The sequence below is a fragment of the Lepisosteus platostomus genome, chromosome 25, assembly GCF_059453375.1.
Source record: "Lepisosteus platostomus isolate fLepPlt1 chromosome 25, fLepPlt1.hap1, whole genome shotgun sequence".
Taxonomy (NCBI): domain Eukaryota; kingdom Metazoa; phylum Chordata; class Actinopteri; order Semionotiformes; family Lepisosteidae; genus Lepisosteus; species Lepisosteus platostomus.
Window position 1 is genome coordinate 17,024,886 of NC_142635.1, and position 22,378 is coordinate 17,047,263.

The 22,378-nt window shown below is 45.1% G+C and overlaps 4 long non-coding RNA genes across 4 annotated transcripts in view; 2 read left to right on the top strand and 2 right to left on the bottom strand.

Moving 5' to 3' along the window:
- The window catches only part of LOC148641283 (uncharacterized), an 8,398-nt gene extending 8,211 nt beyond the window's left edge, over positions 1-187 (top strand). The window contains exon 3 of the long non-coding RNA XR_015930274.1: positions 131-187. This is a non-coding gene — a long non-coding RNA (uncharacterized LOC148641283). The remainder of the gene's footprint in view (positions 1-130) is intronic.
- LOC148641282 (uncharacterized) overlaps positions 1-5,505 on the bottom strand; it is a 19,596-nt gene extending 14,091 nt beyond the window's left edge. The window contains exon 1 of the long non-coding RNA XR_015930275.1: positions 5,405-5,505. This is a non-coding gene — a long non-coding RNA (uncharacterized LOC148641282). The remainder of the gene's footprint in view (positions 1-5,404) is intronic.
- Positions 5,506-5,531: 26 nt separating this feature from the next.
- Positions 5,532-8,558, top strand: LOC148641284 (uncharacterized). The gene is made up of 2 exons (XR_015930272.1): positions 5,532-6,951; positions 7,891-8,558. It is a non-coding gene; the product is annotated as an uncharacterized LOC148641284 (long non-coding RNA).
- Positions 8,559-20,108: 11,550 nt separating this feature from the next.
- Positions 20,109-21,360, bottom strand: LOC148641285 (uncharacterized). The gene is made up of 2 exons (XR_015930273.1): positions 20,900-21,360; positions 20,109-20,610 (listed from the first exon to the last, which is right to left on the bottom strand). It is a non-coding gene; the product is annotated as an uncharacterized LOC148641285 (long non-coding RNA).
- Between the last annotated feature and the right edge of the window lie 1,018 nt (positions 21,361-22,378).

Here is a 22,378-nt window from a genome sequence, read left to right on the forward strand (position 1 = left end):
GAAAACCCTTTGTTTGTACAGAATGGAAATGGCAGTCTGCATGTTTTAATAATCTAATGTGATCATGTACTACAGCTTAAACACTGAGCCACGTGACGTTTGATTCTAAAAGATTTCTCTATCATTTCAGCGGCGCCTTGTCTGCGGCAGCCCGGCAGCTCCTCCTCCCTTCCAGCTGAGACTCTTCCCTCTCCAGAGGTGGGTTAGTGCTCTCAGGTCATCTTCTCTCACACAGCTGCGGGGCAGAAACGCTACTTCCACTGGGCAGAGAGCAGACGGGCAGTGGGAAGGGCAGCCCTGTGTTTGGGGATCAGGGCTGTCCCTGCTGAGGGATGCTTTCAGAGCCAAAGCAACTGGCTGGGTTATGAACTTTATGGTGTGATCCAAATATGACATACAAAGACAGAGAATGAGAAAGAAATAGTATTGCATGTATCTGATCAAAACAGTCTCTTTCAGACAAAACAAATATTGAACAAAAACTTAGTTGCAACACACTGCACTACACTTTCTTCTAGGCTGACATTACCGATAGTTTGTGCTGTCTTCCATTCAGTCTGCAGGGTGTGCATCGTTTTCCTCAGCTTCCTACACGAGGAATCAGTTTCTCCTGCCCTGGTTTCACTCCTTTATATCTCACAATCTTCTGCAGCTCCTGGAGGCTGACGACATGTTTGCTGTTTCTGAAAAATTGCTGACTGGCTCATCAGCACAATTGCTGATTCAAAATCCTTTACTCACATGTTGCCTTAGCCTCTGTATCACAGAGATGTGTGCTTTTCTGGGGTGGATAGATCGATAGTGTGCTTTTGCTCAGTTGCTCTGCTCAATGCGTGCTCTTTTAACTCCGGCTGGGTACGAGCACCTCACTCTCCACACGGCTTTCCAAGGCTGTGTCATCCGTGTGTGAGGATGTTGTGTAGCTCGTGAAACAGTTCCCCCATTTGAGCCCTGGATTTACTGGGTACTTGAATACCTGAATCTTGCCGTCAGTCCTGATCACCTTGTTTGTGTTCTGCAAGGACAAGGCACCTCCCCAGCACTGAACACAAACTGATACTGGCGGGTTGATTGTGTTGTGGAAAAATGGGCTGTGGTGTGAGTTTGTGTCTGTGGGGGTGAGGTGTCCCCTGCAGCGCGAACAAACATGCAGACTCCACACAGACAGCACCCCTGGAATCAAACCCAGGGCCCCGGTGCTATGAGGCAGCTATGCTAACCACTGTGCCGCAGTGTTGCCCCCTTTGAAAATGTCTGACTTCCGTTTAATTTGAGGTCACAAGCTTATAAATGGTCTCACAACGTTTGTCTCATCTCAGGTTTCTCTGACCAGTCCCAAGGACCTGTAGTCACTGACAGCTTCTGCAGTCTGACGGTTCATTTCAGTAGCCTGGAGGGATGGCGCAATTATCCTCAAATCAGTGAGCATTATTTTGCTCTTGTAACATGAAACATCAAAGAGAAGTCAACAAGACTATTCCGTGAAACTGTTCAGACTGGCCCGTGGTGATTTTCTGGGTCCTTTAGTAAGCTGACCGGGACTTGTGTTTCAGGTCTCCTCTGGCTGCTGACCCTGCCGTCAGGACAGAACACATCCCGCACTGACCACACTGCTGGGTTTACTGTACGTGACAATAAAGAGCTTGAGCAACACATCTAATGTGATCTCTGCACGCTTCCCGAGGAGGGTCCAGCAACGTTCTATATAGTGCACATCACCATCGGGATGAAAAACAAAAATCCCCAGTGGGAGTCCAGTCTTTCCCTGCTACGCAAATTGCTTTTCGTTAGGTGAGGTCGCAAGTTCTTATTGGAGAATGTTGTACAGTTTCTTAATGCAATAGGGCGAGTAAGACTGAAGTTCCCCCCGTGTTGGCCGATCAGTGGAACGAAACTGAAAAAAGCTCCTTGAAACTGTGATTCATACACTTATACACTGGCTCAGCATGGTGCTCACCTGCTGTCCTTGGGTGTCTGCTGAAATTTGATTTTTTTTCAGGAGCACTGTGACCCAGAGCTCAATAATCATTTCAGCTACTGAAGATCATTCACTTTTTAATGCTTTTCATTTGAACATCTTACTTGTTAGTATTTCCTCTTAGGTGAGAATACTCTGGTACTTTTCTGGGTCTTAGTTGAGTGAGCTTTATTAGAATAATTGAACAATACTTTCACCTCCACATAACACTCATAGATTTTTCAAGGGTTAAATATGGGAGCCACGTTTCTTACATGTTTCCTTTTGTAAGTTGATTCACAAAGCTTTCACCGCCTCCACTCCAGTGAATCACTTTGTTTAGCAAGTGATCAGGTGGAACAGTTTAATTTCTTCCTGCAAATAATGCCTTTTCCTTTTTCATCCCATTCAAGTCTCCGTCCTAGTTAGAGTCATTGTGATGTAGAACGGCAGTGGTCCAGTTGAAAGGTTCAAGGTTTCACTGTGTTTTAGAGTGCAGATAAAGAAGATAATAGGAGAGGAAACCGGAAAAGCCGTGACTCTGTCATTCCATTCAATTCAATTTATTTTCATATAGCGCCTTTCACAACAAGGTTGCCCCAAGGCGCTTAACAATGCAGGTAAATATACATTTTGTGAATACAGAACTGAAGACAATGGAGGAAAGGAACCAAAGACTCAGTAAGGAGAATAAAATCCTCTAGGGGTCCAAGGTCAACTGGCTGCCCAACCCCTTTGGGCATGCTAACATTATATCATTAAAAAAAAAGAAAGAAATGAATGCGGGTATTAATCCATCCATCCATCACGTTATCTGTATGTCAGTACCCCATGCAGGTCTCTGCAGACCAGCAGAATCCTCCTAAACGACAGCTGTATCCATGATGCCCCTCTTGGATCCATGGCACTGATGCAGCATTCAACTCACATGGTGCCCAGCCCATGACAGACAGTATTTCTCCTCTGCAGTATCCCTGCGAGGCATGACAGGTGCCTGACCTCTGAGAGCCTTGTAAGTAAGTAGAAGGAGTTTGAAGTCCGCCCTGTACCCGAGAGGAAGCCAATGAAGAGAGAGAAGTATGGGGGTTATGTGGTCATTCTTTCTGCTCCAAGTAACAATTCTAGCTGCTGCATTCTGTAAGTATTCAAACTCTTTGCTGTGACAAATCTAACGTACTTTAGGCAGACAAAACGACCTTAAAAAGCCACATGATTTTTAAGTAGTCTGTCTGTGTGTAGTAACAGTGGTTCACATTATTTCAGAACGTATACTCCCGTCTCTGTAACTTTCCTCAGTCAGCTATTGAACATTCTGTATTTACACCACGAATGCACTACTTTGTCTCGCGCGCGGTCACACTGGCCGTCCACAGGCACGGGCAGGAGCAGGGAACACGAGGCCGCTCTGTAGTGCCCCTGTGGCTCTCCAGCAGAGGGGAGCACTTTGCTCAACAGCCCTGAGCCAAAGGACCCAGTGATAAAGCTGAAAATCTGGCAAGTCCCCCAGTCTCCCTGGGGCGCTGAAGAGGATTTCATCTGATGCTGAGGTTCCTGTAACTCAACACAAAATTGAACACGGCGAGTTATGAGTTTGTGAAGAAGTGACAGCGGAACAATGTCAAACAGGAAGTTAACCTACAGGAAAGAATGAATTGAATCTCTGATATTCAAGCATGCAGTGTGACGTCCACTGTCTATTCAAATCTACTCTGCAAGTCTTACAATTCTTTTTCATACACCGTCTCCTGGTTATTGTTTTGTGAGTGCTTGAACTGTTTCTCAGTAGAAATAAGACCGATAACTCACTGCTTCAGGATGCACACTATCGTCGATGAAACCTGTGGTGTAAGCAAGCGAAAAGAGACAGATCCTTCTAAAACACAGAGGCCATCGGGAGGGCAGAAACACTCTGCAACAGGTAGGAGCTGTGGAGCCGTGATTCCCCCGAGCCAGAGCCCTCGTCCTCCCTCGACAGCGAACTGAGCTCCAGCGACTGGAGCAGCTACCTGCCGTCGTGGGACCTCCTGCAGATTGGGAACGGGTAAGGCAATTCGACACGAGCCCACTCCTCTTCCCACTGCTTACACCCCTATAACAAATAGTTTCAGGGTATTCAAGTACAGGATAAAGAGATGACAGGTGTTCCCAATTGGCTGAGGATACAACTCTCTCTCTCTGAGAAAGCACACAGAGGTGGACAAAGCAATTAAATGCGTATACAAGTCATTTCCTCTGTTTCTGGTCTTTCTTTACATATCAGAAAAGTGAACTGGTGGCTGTTGGAAAGTGTCTGCTCCGTACGTAATATACATGTAAAAGATGTGATTAAATATCTTGGTATTAAGATTTTCAAAAAGGTGATTTTGTGATTTGATGTTCTCTACCTTAGTAAAATAAAAAAAAAACTTTATTTATGGTTGCTATTTGTCAAACACGGGCAGAAGGAGGCCTAAATGCTACAGGGTTTAGAGCATCTAATACCGATACCGACAGTATTATTTACAAAATTAAGCAAAGTAGGTGATGTATGTTTCCCTAATTTAATCATTCAGGAACTAGGTATTGATGCTTTTAAGAAACTAACAGTAGCCCATCAGAACCTATGGAAGAATTTACAACCTTTATTAGACTACAAGGAAAACAATGTAGTTATACGTGTACTAATAAATACTTCAGATCCCTCTCGCAATCTCACAATATCTTGTCAAACTATTTTGGAGCACCTCTTTGGGGAAAGTGAGTGGAATCAAACATGACTATTGTCAAACAGATTTTGTATGAATAATAAGGTTAAGGCGTCAGTACAAAATTGTACATTGAATCGACCCGGTAAAGATACACAGTGTGCATAGATTTAAAAGTAATATAGATGATAATTGTCTATCTCAAAGCAGCCCAGAAACCTTACGTTTGTTTTTGTTTTGTTCTGTTGTTAAAACACTCTGAACAGATCGGCAAAATGGTGTAAAGAAGGCTTCTAATTCTGACATTTCCTGTAGACAAATTGATGTTATTTTACTGCTCAATACTGCTGAACCGAATCTAAAATATAATGTATCATTGGCTTAATCATTATACTCGCTCGGTATTAGATGTATAAATAGCCTAAAGATGAGAAATAATCGAAAATTGAATAATTAGACCGTATGTCGTAGTAGCAGATTGTACTTCTCGCCTACTTGATGTGGTCGAGCAACTCCACAATCGCCATACAATCCGTCCGTTCTCATGCTCTGACTTTCAGGTTGGGCAGTGGACTGGATTCCAGGGCAAACTCGTTCTTGTTTGATTATCCGTGTGAAATCTCGCCCAATATAACGGGTAAGCTCATGCACTGAAATGATGCGCTTCCAAATTAAAGCGACACGCATTTGAATAATTCAAAATACACACGAGGGAACGTCTCCAAACAATGTCTAAGTATCACAACATGAAAGCTGTGCGTACCTTATCTTTATTTGACTGTATAATGTACTCCGGTGATCTGTAACGTAGTCTTGCGTGCATCGTAAAGGATCCGGACTTCCGGCTACGGAAAAGCCGGAGTGGATCAGCCTTTGCACCGGATCCGGACTTCCGGCTAAGGAAAACCCGGAGTGGATCGGCCTTTCCACCGGATCCGGACTTCCGGCTACGGAAAACCCGGAGTGGATCGGCCTTCCACTGGATCCGGACTGCCGGCTACGGAAAACCCGGAGTGGATCGGCCTCCCACTGGATCCGGACTGCCGGCTACGGAAAACCCGGAGTGGATCGGCCTTCCACTGGATCCGGACTGTGAGCAGCTTTTGTCCAATCGGCGCTGAGATTTCAGCAGGAGGCGGGAGACAGGCTCTTGTCCAGTCACACAGCTTCAGTCCCGGGACTTTTCCGAATTCCGGCGGGCGGTGACACTTCCGAGAAATGTCCACTGGGTGGCGACAGAGATACACGAGTCCACGGAGCTGAGTCTCAAAGCGCTATCGGAAAGACTTGAAATCGGAAAGAAATACATTTGTTACGTTTTAATCCCATTGAAAAGGAAGATGAAAATATCGTTTGTATTTTTAAACATTATTATACTTGCGCAACATAATTATTAAGGGAATGGTGTGAGAGGAGACCGTGTTTGAACAGTTTAAGACGGATGTAAAGACATTTTATTTCAGAATGTCTTTCTGAAATGTGTCTGTTTCTGTGTTGTAAGAACGTTGAAGCATGGACGGGCCTTATCTGCATTTACCTTGTTGAATCTTTTTTTCCATAAAATGTACATGTATTATTGCATGTACCCTGACAATACGACTGCTACGTTACGTTTTCTTGTAGTTTTTGGTCTCATAAAAAATACAAAAGTATGAGTCGATGACGTCAAAATGGTGTCGCCCACAGGGCTTATGGGTAATGTAGTCTCTGTAGTTCACTGGGCTTCCCTGCCCATGTGTTTCGCTGATTTCATTGAACATTAGAATGAATTATATTAATACAATTTCAGCGTATTTATCGTGTCTTGTATTTCTTTGTCTCTCTTATGTGTTCCCTTGTGTGTATGTTTTCTTGTATTTCACTTGTCTGCGGCGCTGGTTAATCGACTTGGCACATAAAGCAAACCCACTGTCCTCGTGTTTCTTAGCTCCCGTCTTGTTTGCAAACTTTTCTCCTGTGTTTATTTTACTTTGTCAATAAAACGTGGTTGCCGGGGAAACGGTGCTGCAGAAGTTGTTGCGAGCTGACCTCTAGGAGGTAAACAGTCGGCTTTTGTAATCTAATCAGCGAGCAAAGCAGAAACGTTAGTCTAAAAAGCGCTGGCTGAGTATTTTGTGGACATTATGCAGAAGAAAAGGAAGAAACGGTGAGTCGCAGGCTGTCGGTAAATATCAGCGCTGGACACCAGCCTCACACCGCTGGGCTCACTGCACCATGAGCGAGTCCGTCGGCGCCTCCGCCTGCTGGGGTGTGTTACTGCAGGAGTGAGGAGTCTCCGGTCTCCGGTCGCGTCATGATCTGCAAGTGGAGGTGAGAGACGGCGGCACAGTGGGTGGCAGCGCTGGGAGCCTGGATTTAGTTCCTGGGGTGCTGTCTGTGTGGAGTTTGCATGCTCTGCTTATGTTCTCGTGGCTCCAGTTTTCTGGGGTGCAAAATTCTGTTTATTTCACAAGACGGACCCGGGCAGCAGCATGTGTCTGCAGCGCTCATCCTGCCTGCATGTTTGCAAACTTTTCTCCTGTGTTTATTTTACTTTGTCAATAAAACGTGGTTGCTGGGGAAACGGTGCTGCAGAAGTTGTTGCGATCTGACCTCCGGGAGGGAGACAGCTGGCAAAGCCGAAACTTTAGTCTAAAAGGCGCTGGCTGGAGTAGTTTGTGGACATTTTGCGGAAGAAAAGGAAGAAGCGGTGAGTCGCAGGCTGTGTGACAGGACTGTCGGGGAAATGTAAGCGCTGGGCTGAGCGAGTCCGTCGGCGCCTCCTCCTGCAGGAGTGAGGAGTCTCCGGTCTCCGGTCGCGTCCTGATCTGCATGTGGAGGTGAAAGGCTGAGAGACGGCGCACATGCTCTGCACATGTTCTCATGTGTCTGGTTTCCTGGAGTGCTGTCTGTGTGGAGTTTGCATGCTCTGCTCATGTTCTCAAGGGTTTCCTGCCGCTTCTGCAGTCCAGTGTTGGTGAGTCTGTCGGGTTGATTGTGTTGTGGTGTGAGTGTGCCCTAAAGGGGTTTTAATAGTATGGCGTTTGTGTGTTCACTTGTATGCAGACCACTGGAGAGACCGGTTGTTTTTTGCCAGGCAGACTAATGGCTGCATATTCAATTCCAGCTACTGATGTTGCCAAACCAGCAAGTGGGACAGTGTTTGAAAACCCTTTCAATGAAAAGTTTGTAGAACAGTGTTGCTATTGTTCTGTTTAATTCGAGGTCACCAAGCTTATAAATGGTCTCACAACGTTTGTCTCTTTTCAGGTTTCTCCGACCCGGAGAGTGAACAAAGAAGTGATAAGGGCCCATAACACCTAAGCTCGGCACTCTCACACTCTTCAGCCACACGAGCTTCCTCCTGGTAAAATACTGGGCAAGCCCCTTTCTGACAGGGACAGTGGAAAACCCCCTGAGGGAGATGGGCTGAGGGGAGGAATAAAACCATCTGAGCCGGAACGGAGCACGCTCCCGATTCCCACCAGACCTGGGAGACCACACAGGCAGCACAAGGGAAGCTGCGGAGCGCGAGTTCGCGGAGGCAAGGACCGATTGACGACCACGGGAGACAGTGGCATCGGAACAGAGGTACTGTACAGAGACTTTTAATACCTGAAGGCAAGGAGCGAGAAACCGGCCCGGCTAGCCGCTCCAAACTGAGGGGAATGGAATACAGTTCGCGGGAGGATTTCTAGTGGAACCTGAACGGAGTCTGGGGAAATGGGACCGGCCTCTCGTTCACTGGGGCCATCAAAGACTTTACAGGTACGAAGAAGAATCATTCGAGTGGCCACTCTTCGGTACTTGACAGAAAAGACTGCCGTCCCTCTGGATTCATTATGACCCTTGGAAGGACCTTTTGTTGCTGCTGTTTTCGTTGTGTCTTTGGCTGATGGTGAAAGTGGATAGAAAATAAAAAGGTCACTTATACGATACACATGCTTGTCGCTGGTCTGTGTGGGCATTGGTGGATCTGGGAGATCAACAGAACATTGCATTGCTGTTGCATTGCTAGGTGCCGTAGTCATATATGAGGCAGGAAATAATTGTTGTTTGAGGGGTCACCTCACTCTGACACGAACGTGTTGGGAAGACGCGCCAGTTCTGACGTTAGTGCGACGGGTCTGTAGGCATTAAGGCAGGTTCTTGTGTCCTTTTTTGGAACAGGAACAATAACAGAAGATTTGAAGCAGTCTGGCACTGTGCACTGGGACAATGATTGCTTAAAAACGTCTGTAAAGATTGGAGCGAGTTGGCCAGCACAGGGCTGTAGTGTGGCTGGAGATACACAGTCAGGTCCTGCTGCCTTTTTACAGTTTTGCTTTTTGAATAGCCTTAACACATCCTGTTCTTTGCTTCACAGGGCATTCTCAAGACTTGTTAACGGCGTCAAGTCTTCGTGAGAGATTGAGTGTGAGTGGGTGTGGCACTCCAGTTGAGTGGGGGACAATAGCTCATCCCCAGGATGTGAATTATTTGGAGGAGTTGGGAGACTGCCATGGACAAGGTCGTTGGAGATCCTTTGTGTTTCAGGCCTGCTGTAAAATGTGTTATCTGGTAGAGAGTGATCAAGATGTATCTGAGGAGATTTTCTTTTGTAATTGGTAACAGTTTGGAGACCTTTCCAGACAGATAAACAGTCTTTGTTAGCAAACAGTTGTTCCAGCTGTGGACAGGAGGGGAAACAAAAGGTAGAGAACACTATTTTTAGAGAAATGGTCCTAAAGGAACAAAGGATAGTGTAGGATGCCACTAGCTTAAGTCTTAACAGCACTGCATGAGAGGAGACTCCAGTGTCTATTTGTTCCGAGGGATCCTCAGAAAGGTCAAGAGGTTGCAAACAGATAGGAGACTGGTTACATGCCTGAAGCTTAGCTAGAGGAACATAACAGTGCTGGAATTCTGAGAGGGGAGGTTATCAGAGCCTAATGTTATTGCGAAAAATGGCAACTAGGCATAGATGATCTGCTGAATAATAATAATAATAATTGCTTACACTTATATAGCGCTTTTCTGGACACTCCACTCAAAGCACTTTACAGGTAATGGGGACTCCCCTCCACCACCACCAATGTGCAGCATCCACCTGGATGATGCGACGGCAGCCATAGTGCGCCAGAACGCTCACCACACATCAGCTATCAGTGGGGAGGAGAGCAGAGTAATGTAGCCAATTCATAGAAGGGGATTATTAGGAGGCCATGATTGGTAAGGGCCAATTGAAAATTTGGCCAGGATGCCGGGGTTACACCCCTACTCTTTTCGAGAAGCACACCTACACCCCTACTCTTTTCGAGATTTTTAATGACCACAGAGAGTCAGGACCTCGGTTTTACGTCTCATCCGAAGGACAGCGCCTGTTTACAGTATAGTGTCCCCATCACTATACTGGGGCATTAGGACCCACATGGACCACAGGGTGAGCACCCCCTGCTGGCCCCACTAACACCTCTTCCAGCAGCAACCTTAGTTTTTCCCAGGAGGTCTCCCATCCAGGTACTGACCAGGCTCACACCTGCTTAGCTTCAGTGGGTTGCCAGTTGTGAGTTGCAGGGTGATATGGCTGCTGACTGTCTGTCCTGTGAATTGTTAAGGGTTTCATGTATTTGTGTGTCCAAGTAGTCCGGACTGCTGTGCTATGTGTTGTTTGTCTTTTGAATTTTCTGTTTTACACCTATTGTATCCATAGTGGTATGGGCCAAATCCAATTTAAAGGGTGTTGTGAGCACTGGGGTTTGTTGGGAGTGGTGAGTTAGGAGTCTGGAAATGAGAGCAAGGTGCGAGTGGATATGATAAAAAGATTGTTCCTTTATTTTGTTTCTGATACCTGGTGAAGAGACGCAGTGAGTGTTTGAGTGGCCAGCTGCGTCAACTTCAATAAAACTGGCCTTTTGGTTTGTTTGAGTGCTGACTTGCTATGGTGTATTTTTTCTCTCTGTGAACAACAGGTCCTACGGCCAACACTACCCACACAGGAGGTGTGTGCGTGACAGCTCCTCAGCTGAAGCAGGAGTCCAAGTGTGCTCAGATTTCTTGTTGGGGTTTGTTGTTTGAAGTTTCTGTTTGTATGTAGGAAGCAATTGTGCCATCGCGTGGTCCGAGTTATAGCACGGGACGAGAGCTCCCGAAGAGCGCCTGCCTCCTGCCCGATTCGACGTCTAAAATCATCACAGAACGAGAGGAGCCAACAGGAATGCAAGTCTCTTCTGGTGAGGAGCCTCCGACACAGCCCCCAGTACTGGGTGTGCAGAAAGAATCCTGTTCTACAGTTGTGGTGCGAAATGGCCTCCAGTCCTTGTCAAATGCTGGGTTTCTCTGGACTGCAGTCCCCTCCGCATTTGGATGATTGTGATTGGTGTTGCTGTAGCTGTGCTGTCCTGAGACTGACTGGTGTCAAGACCAGCTGTACTCTGGGATCAGCAGGGCCTAGTGGTGGTATGAATTGTGGCCTCTGTTTCTCAGGTGTAACAAGTGTTTGATTACTCTGTTCTGTATGTGTCACGGACGTCCAAAGGGACTTACCGTAGGGAGCAGGAGAGCGGAAAAAGACCCATATGCGTAGCGGCGAGACGGGAAAAAGGCCCGGGCTCATTAGTGCAAAGAGTTTAGGAATGCCGTATAGAAACCTATGCCCTCAGGGAGCGGACGTGGGGCGCCCTGGTGCTAGGCGGGTCTCAGGACATCCGAACAACAATGCTGAGCGAGGACAGAGTGCAAGACCCGGAAATATATAGCCAAAGGGAAAGAGAGGGACAGGAAGGACAGCAGACCGGAAACTAGGGACAGGACAGAGAAGGAGCGCCCTCTGGCTGCAGAGGGCGTGACAGTATGTTTATCAATAGTGGGTACTGGCCTAATTCAGCCCTGCACTCGCTGTTAGCTGTTTTTCTCTGCGCAAGGCGGATGTTTCTACAGATTGATTAGAGTTTCTACAGAGTGTACTCCTGGTCTGTGAGGGGACCCCACACTTCACTGCCGTATAGGGCAATGGGTTGGATTACACTTTCAGATATTTGGAGCGAAATTCTTGTTGGTGGGTTGACATTGAAGAGCCTCCTTCTTATTGCGTAGAAAGCCCTGAGTGCCTTCTCCCTCAGTGCCTTTAGTGCCAGGTCAAAACTCCCAGAAGAGCTGATGGTGAGACCGAGATATGTGTAGCTGGATGTGTGCTCCAATGTGTTGTTGTTCAGTGTGAATTTGTACCTGTTTCCCTGAGGTCTGGCTTTCTCCTGGAAAACCATAACTCTGGTCTTGTCCAGATTGACTGGCAGTGCCCAGGTGTGACAGTCCTGCTCCAGCAATGCCAGGCTCTGCTGTTCTGGGTCCAGATGGGCTGGCAGTGCCCAGGTGTGAATGTGATGGGATGTGTGGCGGTTTGGTAGGAAGCCAGTCTGACTCTAATGCAGGACATTGTGCTCAGTAAGGAGGGCCGGTTATCAGATATTCAAGTTACGACAGAGTTCCTTCCCCAGGTTACTGTTCACACTGAAGCTCCGGTACCTGTTGGGGTCGAGTCTGTCTCCATTCTTACAGACGGGCGTGATCAGTCCTTGATTCCAGGCCTCAGGGAAACAGCCGGCCGTCAGGACGAGGTTGGGGAGTTTGAGCAGGCTTTGCTGCAGGTCTGAGCTGCAGTTGGATCAAGCGTTGTTGACTGTGTCTTGGCTACAGGCCTTTTGTGGTCTGAGAGTTGTCTGTTTGTGTATGTGCTTATCTTCTTTAGGGTGTGCATGTAGTGTCTAACCATCTCACAGTATCTGAGGCGCAGTTCAGAGTGGTGTGGTGTTGTTTTAGTTCTGGTAGTTCTCTTCAGTTGTTTCTGCACTCTGTATCAAACCATTTGATATTGTTTCTGAGTGTGTTTCATATGAATGTAGTCATTTTGATTTTAAGGCTAGTTTCTCAAAAACATGGTTTATAAATTTATGCCCGATTTGTTGGTTTGATTCAGAGCGTTTTGAAATGTAAGGGATCAAGTAATGGGTTTATTTGCTGCTGAAAAGAGAAGAAAGAAAAAAAAAAGAAATGAGACAATTAGCTTGTAATGAGTTTATAACAACAGTAATTAGATTCCTGCAAGCACTCTTTTCATTGTCCAACAACTGAAAGCTTTTAGGTATAAAGGAAGGGTCCTCTAATATTTGATGTGTGAGCTTGTCGTTCTATTGGAGATGTTAGTGAGTCTGAGGATTCGTGTTAATATGACAATACTGCTACTACTATTAATAATACAGCATGGCAAGACTTCTTTCAGTCATTTCCCACCCCTCCACCTCAGTGAATCACACATGTTAAACTTCCATCTCGGGTTCCAGATCAGACATGAGCAATCCTATATTACAAATACTTAGCACCAGGCAATTTAACCAGACAATAATTTAAGCAATTATTCATTCAAGAGAAGCAGCAGGACGAGTAAAGTGCCCCTCTGATGGCCGGTCAGTGGAATTAAACTGGAAAATTTCTTAGAAATGATTATTCTTACAATGATGTACCAATGGTGCCGCTTGGTGGTCATTCAGCAAAATTTCACCGAAGGTTTTTTTTAATTAAAATACCGTTAGTAATGTTCGTATTAATTAGTTATTTTAATTTTAAAAATATTTAAGCATTTTCAACAGCAAAGAATACATTGCCTTGCAAACAAGAGTAATGAATGAATGTATTGTACATGGATACAAAATACAAAATAAATACAATAAACCAAAAATTAAAATGACGTTCAAAAGGCGCGAGTCGATGACGTCAGAAGGAAGTCGCCCACGGGGCGTATGGGTAATGTAGTTTCTGTAGTTCTCTGGCCCGCACTGCCCACGTGTTTCGGTGATTTGATTGAACATCAGAATTAATTATATTGTACCATTTCAGCGTGTTGGTCGTGTCATGGATTTCTATGACTGTCTTATGGGTTCTCTTGTGTGTCATGTTTATTTTAGTGGGTGGCAGTGCTGGGGCCCTGAACTGTAATCATTCGTGTTAAGTATTTGTTACTGTGACCCTCCTGGGAGGAGGGGACCTTTGTAAGATTCCTGTCCTGGCAAGCAGCAGGTGAGAGTTTGCTGTCCGACTCAATTACACCTCCGCTACCTCATTTCACCTCTTTCACCAGCCTGTAAAGGGGGTTGTGATAGTATGGGGTCTTTCTCTTTAACAACCTCAAACCGCAGGAAACAAATGCTTCATTTATAAGATTGAAATATAACCAGAAAGTATAAAAATAGCTATTTGTGTGTATCATGTCAGAAATATTTGTTTTTATTTTAAAAGAATTTAGAAGAGAAATATGATTAATAAGGCAGTAGAATCCATTTAAACTGTCATTTTCCTGTTTAGGTTGGAAAGTTTAATTTGATCAAGTCCACTTGAGTGCCTAAGCAACTGTTTGGGTAGTTTGGCTGGTGTGGTGGTGCTCTCCAAATACCTGATCCAAACGGACAGAGAGACAAAGTGAGAAAGAAAAGGTGTAAATAACAGACATATCATATATCATTTGCAGAATACAGTAATGTGCTGTTCAGCACAGTGACCTAGAGTGAAGATGGAAATCAGTCATTCTAGTGCTCTCAATGGTTTTCCATTACAAACGGACCAGGGCTTCCTGAGACACAGGCAGTTGGAGTTATATAGAGTTAGAGGTTGTTTTCACGGCACCAGCCGACTAAAGCAGAGACCTCCTTCCACTCCAGAATTTTTTTTTTTATTTGGGTGGGATCATCTGGAGTCTTGATTCCTTTCACGGAGTCAGCAGTAGATACACAGCTGTTAGCATAGGAGGAGTACAGAAGAGGTGACAGCAGTGCTGGGGACCCTCTGGCACAACCAGAGGTGTGAAATTGAAATTGTTTGGAAGGAATGGGAAGCTAAAGGCAGAGTCACAATCTCTGATTCATGTAATCAAAACAGTAAGTTCTTTCCTCGGGCAGCTTCGTTAGAACATTTTAAATAGATGTAAAAGTGTATTTACAGACTATATCAGCCCTTATCTTTATTTACCTGGTTTAATCTTTTTTTCAGAAGTGTAAATATATTATACTATGTACCCCTGATGGAATTATTGATGTGCTATAAATATACTCTTGTTTGTATTGTATCTATTTTTATTGCTACAATAAAAAGTTAAAAAGAACTGCACTTTCGAGAAATGTCCACTGGGCGGCGACAGAGATACACGAGTCTATGGCGGCGAGTCCAATAGCGCCTCCGTACAGATCCTCGTTGTGCAGAGATTGAAAATCAATACAGATGATAACTGTGACGTTTGTGACAGCAACTCTGAAAGATAACGTAAAGAAGGAAACTAATATTGACATTACTTTTAAAGAAGTTAAATAATACTACATTTTAAACCTATTGAAAGTAATATGAAAATATCGTTTGTATTTAAAAAAATATGATACTTCCACGATATAATAATTAACGAAATGCTGTGAGAGGAGACCCATGTTTAAACACTTTAAAACGGATGTAAATGCGTCTGTACAGACAATTTGAAACATGGACGGACCTCATCTGCTTTTGTTTACTATTAAACAAGATTACTTGTTTAATCTTTTTCCATAACATGTACATGTATTATCGTATGTACCCCTGACTATACTCTGTGTTATATGTATTCTTGTTTTTATGGCATGTATTGTTGTTATATTTAAAAATAAAAAGACGCGACTCGATTACGTCAAAAGGAAGTCGCCACAGGGCTTGTGGGAAATGTAGTCTCCATAGTGCTCTGGACTGCGCTCCACACGTGTTCCGCAGATTTGATTGAGCATCAGAATTAATTATACAATGTCAGTGTATTTACCGCGTCGCGGATTTCTATGTTTGTCTTACAAGACGGACTCGGCAGGAGCTGTTTCTTGCTCTCCGGAGTGAAGCTGTTCTGGGAAGAGACGAGCAAATCTTTAGACTCTTTGTAAATGAGACATCATCATGACAGCTGTGCCGACCTGCTCTTTATTGACCTGTTGAACCTGTTTGTGTAAAGAGCAGGAGTCTTGTGTACCCCTGATTGTGTTATGTGTACTCTAGTGTGTTTGCAGCGCTCGTCCTGCCTGGTTTATCAACTCGACACAGAAACAAAACCCACTGCCGTCGTGTCTGTGGGTTTCTGAGCTCTCTTGTCTTGTTTGTCTCCTTTGTTTATTTTACTTTGTTAAATAAAACGTGGTTGCCGGGGCAACGGAGCTGCAGTAGTTGTTGCCGGAGCGGGTCTGACCTCCAGCAGGTCAACAGGCGGCTTTTTTAATCTAATCTCCGAGAAAAACAGAAACTTAAGAAACTTGAGTCTAAAAAGCGCTGGCTGGAGTATTTTGTGGAAGAAACGGTGACTCGCAGGCTGTCGGTAAATATCAGCGCTGGACACCAGCCTCACACCGCTGGGCTCACTGCGCCATGAGCGAGTCCGTCGGCGCCCCCTCCTGCTGGGGTGTGTTACTGCAGGAGTGAGGAGTCTCCGGTCTCCGGTCGCGTCATGATCTGCAAGTGGAGGTGAGAGACGGCGGCGCTGGGAGCCTGGATTTAGTTCCTGTGGTGCTGTCTGTGTGGAGTTTGCATGCTCTGCCTGTGTTCTCATGGGTCCTGTTCATGGGGTGCTGTCTGTGTGGAGTTTGCATGCTCTGCCTGTGTTCTCATGGGTCCTGTTCATGGGGTGCTGTCTGTGTGGAGTCTGCATGCTCTGCCCCTGTTCTCATGGGTCTGGTTTCCTGGGGTGCTGTCTGTGTGGATACCTGGTGAAGAGACCCAGTGAGTGTTTGTGTGGCCAGCTGCGTCAACTTCAATAAAACTGGCCTTTTGGTTTGTTTGAGTGCTGACTTGCTATGGTGTATTTTTTCTCTCTGTGAACAACACGTCCTACGGCCAACACTACCCACACAGGAGGTGTGTGCGTGACAGCTCCTCAGCTGCAGCAGGAGTCCAAGTGTGCACAGATTTCTTGTTGGGTTTTGTTGTTTGAAGTTTCTGTTTGTATGTAGGAAGCAATTGTGCCATCGTGTGGTCCGAGTTATAGCACGCGACCAGAGCTCCCGAAGAGCGCCTGCCTCCTGCCCGATTCGACGTCTAAAATCATCACAGAACGGTGAGGAGCCTCTGACACAGCCCCCAGTACTGGGTGTGCAGAAAGAATCCTATTGTACAGTTTTGGTGTGAAATGGCCTCCAGTTCTTGTAACATGATGGGTTTCTCTGGACTGCAGTCCCAGTGCACTCCGCTTTGGATTTGCAGTGGTGTTTTCTACAATGGAAAACCCTTTGTTTGTACAGAATGGAAATGGCAGTCTGCATGTTTTAATAATCTAATGTGATCATGTACTACAGCTTAAACACTGAGCCAGGTGACGTTTGATTCTAAAAGATTTCTCTATCATTTCAGCGGCGCCTTGTCTGCGGCAGCCCGGCAGCTCCTCCTCCCTTCCAGCTGAGACTCTTCCCTCTCCAGAGGTGGGTTAGTGCTCTCAGGTCATCTTCTCTCACACAGCTGTGGGGCAGAAACGCTACTTCCACTGGGCAGAGAGCAGACGGGCAGTGGGAAGGGCAGCCCTGTGTTTGGGGATCAGGGCTGTCCCTGCTGAGGGATGCTTTCAGAGCCAAAGCAACTGGCTGGGTTATGAACTTTATGGTGTGATCCAAATATGACATACAAAGACAGAGAATGAGAAAGAAATAGTATTGCATGTATCTGATCAAAACAGTCTCTTTCAGACAAAACAAATATTGAACAAAAACTTAGTTGCAACACACTGCACTACACTTTCTTCTAGGCTGACATTACTGATAGTTTGTGCTGTCTTCCTTTCAGTCTGCAGGGTGTGCATCTTTTTCCTCAGCTTCCTACACGAGGAATCAGTTTCTCCTGCCCTGGTTTCACTCCTTTATATCTCACAATCTTCTGCAGCTCCTGGAGGCTGACGACATGTTTGCTGTTTCTGAAAAATTGCTGACTGGCTCATCAGCACAATTGCTGATTCAAAATCCTTTACTCACATGTTGCCTTAGCCTCTGTATCACAGAGATGTCTTCTGGGTTGGGTAGATCGATAGTGTGCTTTTGCTCAGTTGCTCTGCTCAATGCGTGGTCTTTTAACTCCGGCTGGGTACGAGCACCTCACTCTCCACACGGCTTTCCAAGGCTCTGTCATCGTGTGTGAGGATGTTGTGTAGCTCGTGAAACAGTTCCCCCATTTGAGCCCTGGATTTACTGGGTACTTGAATACCTGAATCTTGCCGTCAGTCCTGATCACCTTGTTTTTGTTCTGCAAGGACAAGGCACCTCCCCAGCACTGAACACAAACTGATACTGGCGGGTTGATTGTGTTGTGGTGTGAGTTTGTGTCTGTGGGGGTGAGGTGTCCCCTGCAGCGCGAACAAACATGCAGACTCCACACAGACAGCAGCCCTGGAATCAAACCCAGGGCCCCGGTGCTATGAGGCAGCGATGCTAACCACTGTGCCGCAGTGTTGCCCCCTTTGAAAATGTCTGACTTCCGTTTAATTTGAGGTCACAAGCTTATAAATGGTCTCACAACGTTTGTCTCATCTCAGGTTTCTCTGACCAGGCCCAAGGACCTGTAGTCACTGACAGCTTCTGCAGTCTGACGGTTCATTTCAGTAGGCTGGAGGGATGGCGCAATTATCCTCAAATCAGTGAGTATTGTTTTGCTCTTGTAACATGAAACATCAAAGAGAAGTCAACAGACTATTCCGTGAAACTGTTCAGACTGGCCCGTGGTGATTTTCTGGGTCCTTTAGTAAGCTGTCCGGGACTGTGTCATCGACACACTTTGTGAGAAGCCAGTCTGTGTGTTTGCTCTTGTGATCATTCGTGAACGAATGTAAGAGAGTGTAAGAGAGGGAGAAGATTCGGCCCTGGAGTGATCCAGTTTTCTATTTAACAACCTCAAACTGCAGGAGAGAAATGCTTCATTTCTAAGATGGAAATATAATCAGAAAGTATAATTAGCCATTTGTGTATATCATGTCAAAAAATGTTTTATATATAAAAATAATTTAGTAGAGACATTTGCTTAATAAGGCAGTAGAATAAATGTTGTGATGCTGGTGTGATGGTGCTCTCCAACAAACTGATACAAATGGACAGAGAGACAAAGTGAGAAAGAAAATGTGTACATAACAGACATATATGCAGAATACAATACAGTGCTGTAAAGTACAGTACCCTAGAGTGAAGATGGAAATCATTCATTCTGGTGCAGAAGAAATGAATCTGCTCTCAATGGTTTTCCTGTACAATTGGAACACGTTGTGAATTCTACATAATTCACAGAAAACAAAATAAACAACTCATTCACTCCCCTGCTGTCCGTGACCCAGAGCTCAGTAATCATTTCACTACTGAAGATCATGCAGTTTTTAATGCTTTTCATTTGAACATCCTACTTGTTAATATTTCCTCTTAGATGAGAATATTCTCTTCGGCGTGTCTTTACAACTCTTCTCTTATTGCTCCTCTTGTCAGTAATCCGGTGTGAAAGCTCTCTCTGTCGGAATCAATGTCTTACCTCTCCGTCTTGTGTTTCAGGTCTCCTCTGCCTGCTGACCCTGCCGTCAGGACAGAACACATCCCGCACTGACCACACTGCTGGGTTTACTGTACGTGACAATAAAGAGCTTGAGCAACACATCTAATGTGATCTCTGCACGCTTCCCGAGGAGGGTCCAGCAACGTTCTATATAGTGCACATCACCATCGGGATGAAAAACAAAAATCCCCAGTGGGAGTCCAGTCTTTCCCTGCTACGCAAATTGCTTTTCGTTAGGTGAGGTCGCAAGTTCTTATTGGAGAATGTTGTACAGTTTCTTAATGCAATAGGGCGAGTAAGACTGAAGTTCCCCCCGTGTTGGCCGATCAGTGGAACGAAACTGAAAAAAGCTCCTTGAAACTGTGATTCATACACTTATACACTGGCTCAGCATGGTGCTCACCTGCTGTCCTTGGGTGTCTGCTGAAATTTGATTTTTTTTCAGGAGCACTGTGACCCAGAGCTCAATAATCATTTCAGCTACTGAAGATCATTCAGTTTTTAATGCTTTTCATTTGAACATCCTACTTGTTAGTATTTCCTCTTAGGTGAGAATACTCTGGTACTTTTCTGGGTCTTAGTTGAGTGAGCTTTATTAGAATAATTGAACAATACTTTCACCTCCACACAACACTCATAGATTTTTCAAGGGTTAAATATGGGAGCCACGTTTCTTACATGTTTCCTTTTGTAAGTTGATTCACAAAGCTTTCACCGCCTCCACTCCAGTGAATCACTTTGTTTAGCAAGTGATCAGGTGGAACAGTTTAATTTCTTCCTGCAAATAATGCCTTTTCCTTTTTCATCCCATTCAAGTCTCCGTCCTAGTTAGAGTCATTGTGATGTAGAACGGCAGTGGTCCAGTTGAAAGGTTCAAGGTTTCACTGTGTTTTAGAGTGCAGATAAAGAAGATAATAGGAGAGGAAACTGGAAAAGCCGTGACTCTGTCATTCCATTCAATTCAATTTATTTTCATATAGCACCTTTCACAACAAGGTTGCCCCAAGGCGCTTAACAATGCAGGTAAATATACATTTTGTGAATACAGAACTGAAGACAATGGAGGAAAGGAACCAAAGACTCAGTAAGGAGAATAAAATCCTCTAGGGGTCCAAGGTCAACTGGCTGCCCAACCCCTTTGGGCATGCTAACATTATATCATTTAAAAAAAAGAAAGAAATGAATGCGGGTATTAATCCATCCATCCATCACGTTATCTGTATGTCAGTACCCCATGCAGGTCTCTGCAGACCAGCAGAATCCTCCTAAACGACAGCTGTATCCATGATGCCCCTCTTGGATCCATGGCACTGATGCAGCATTCAACTCACATGGTGCCCAGCCCATGACAGACAGTATTTCTCCTCTGCAGCATCCCTGCGAGGCAGGACAGGTGCCTGACCTCTGAGAGCCTTGTAAGTAAGTAGAAGGAGTTTGAAGTCCGCCCTGTACCTGAGAGGAAGCCAATGAAGAGAGAGAAGTATGGGGGTTATGTGGTCATTCTTTCTGCTCCAAGTAACAATTCTAGCTGCTGCATTCTGTAAGTATTCAAACTCTTTGCTGTGACAAATCTAACGTACTTTAGGCAGACAAAACGACCTTAAAAAGCCACATGATTTTTAAGTAGTCTGTCTGTGTGTAGTAACAGTGGTTCACATTATTTCAGAACGTATACTCCCGTCTCTGTAACTTTCCTCAGTCAGCTATTGAACATTCTGTATTTACACCACGAATGCACTACTTTGTCTCGCGCGCGGTCACACTGGCCGTCCACAGGCACGGGCAGGAGCAGGGAACACGAGGCCGCTCTGTAGTGCCCCTGTGGCTCTCCAGCAGAGGGGAGCACTTTGCTCAACAGCCCTGAGCCAAAGGACCCAGTGATAAAGCTGAAAATCTGGCAAGTCCCCCAGTCTCCCTGGGGCGCTGAAGAGGATTTCATCTGATGCTGAGGTTCCTGTAACTCAACACAAAATTGAACACGGCGAGTTATGAGTTTGTGAAGAAGTGACAGCGGAACAATGTCAAACAGGAAGTTAACCTACAGGAAAGAATGAATTGAATCTCTGATATTCAAGCATGCAGTGTGACGTCCACTGTCTATTCAAATCTACTCTGCAAGTCTTACAATTCTTTTTCATACACCGTCTCCTGGTTATTGTTTTGTGAGTGCTTGAACTGTTTCTCAGTAGAAATAAGACCGATAACTCACTGCTTCAGGATGCACACTATCGTCGATGAAACCTGTGGTGTAAGCAAGCGAAAAGAGACAGATCCTTCTAAAACACAGAGGCCATCGGGAGGGCAGAAACACTCTGCAACAGGTAGGAGCTGTGGAGCCGTGATTCCCCCGAGCCAGAGCCCTCGTCCTCCCTCGACAGCGAACTGAGCTCCAGCGACTGGAGCAGCTACCTGCCGTCGTGGGACCTCCTGCAGATTGGGAACGGGTAAGGCAATTCGACACGAGCCCACTCCTCTTCCCACTGCTTACACCCCTATAACAAATAGTTTCAGGGTATTATTCAAGTACAGGATAAAGAGATGACAGGTGTTCCCAATTGGCTGAGGATACAACTCTCTCTCTCTGAGAAAGCACACAGAAGTGGACAAAGCAATTAAATGCGTTTACAAGTCATTTCCTCTGTTTCTGGTCTTTCTTTACATATCAGAAAAGTGAACTGGTGGCTGTTGGAAAGTGTCTGCTCCGTACGTAATATACATGTAAAAGATGTGATTAAATATCTTGGTATTAAGATTTTCAAAAAGGTGATTTTGTGATTTGATGTTCTCTACCTTAGTAAAATAAAAAAAAAAACTTTATTTATGGTTGCTATTTGTCAAACACGGGCAGAAGGAGGCCTAAATGCTACAGGGTTTAGAGCATCTAATACCGATACCGACAGTATTATTTACAAAATTAAGCAAAGTAGGTGATGTATGTTTCCCTAATTTAATCATTCAGGAACTAGGTATTGATGCTTTTAAGAAACTAACAGTAGCCCATCAGAACCTATGGAAGAATTTACAACCTTTATTAGACTACAAGGAAAACAATGTAGTTATACGTGTACTAATAAATACTTCAGATCCCTCTCGCAATCTCACAATATCTTGTCAAACTATTTTGGAGCACCTCTTTGGGGAAAGTGAGTGGAATCAAACATGACTATTGTCAAACAGATTTTGTATGAATAATAAGGTTAAGGCGTCAGTACAAAATTGT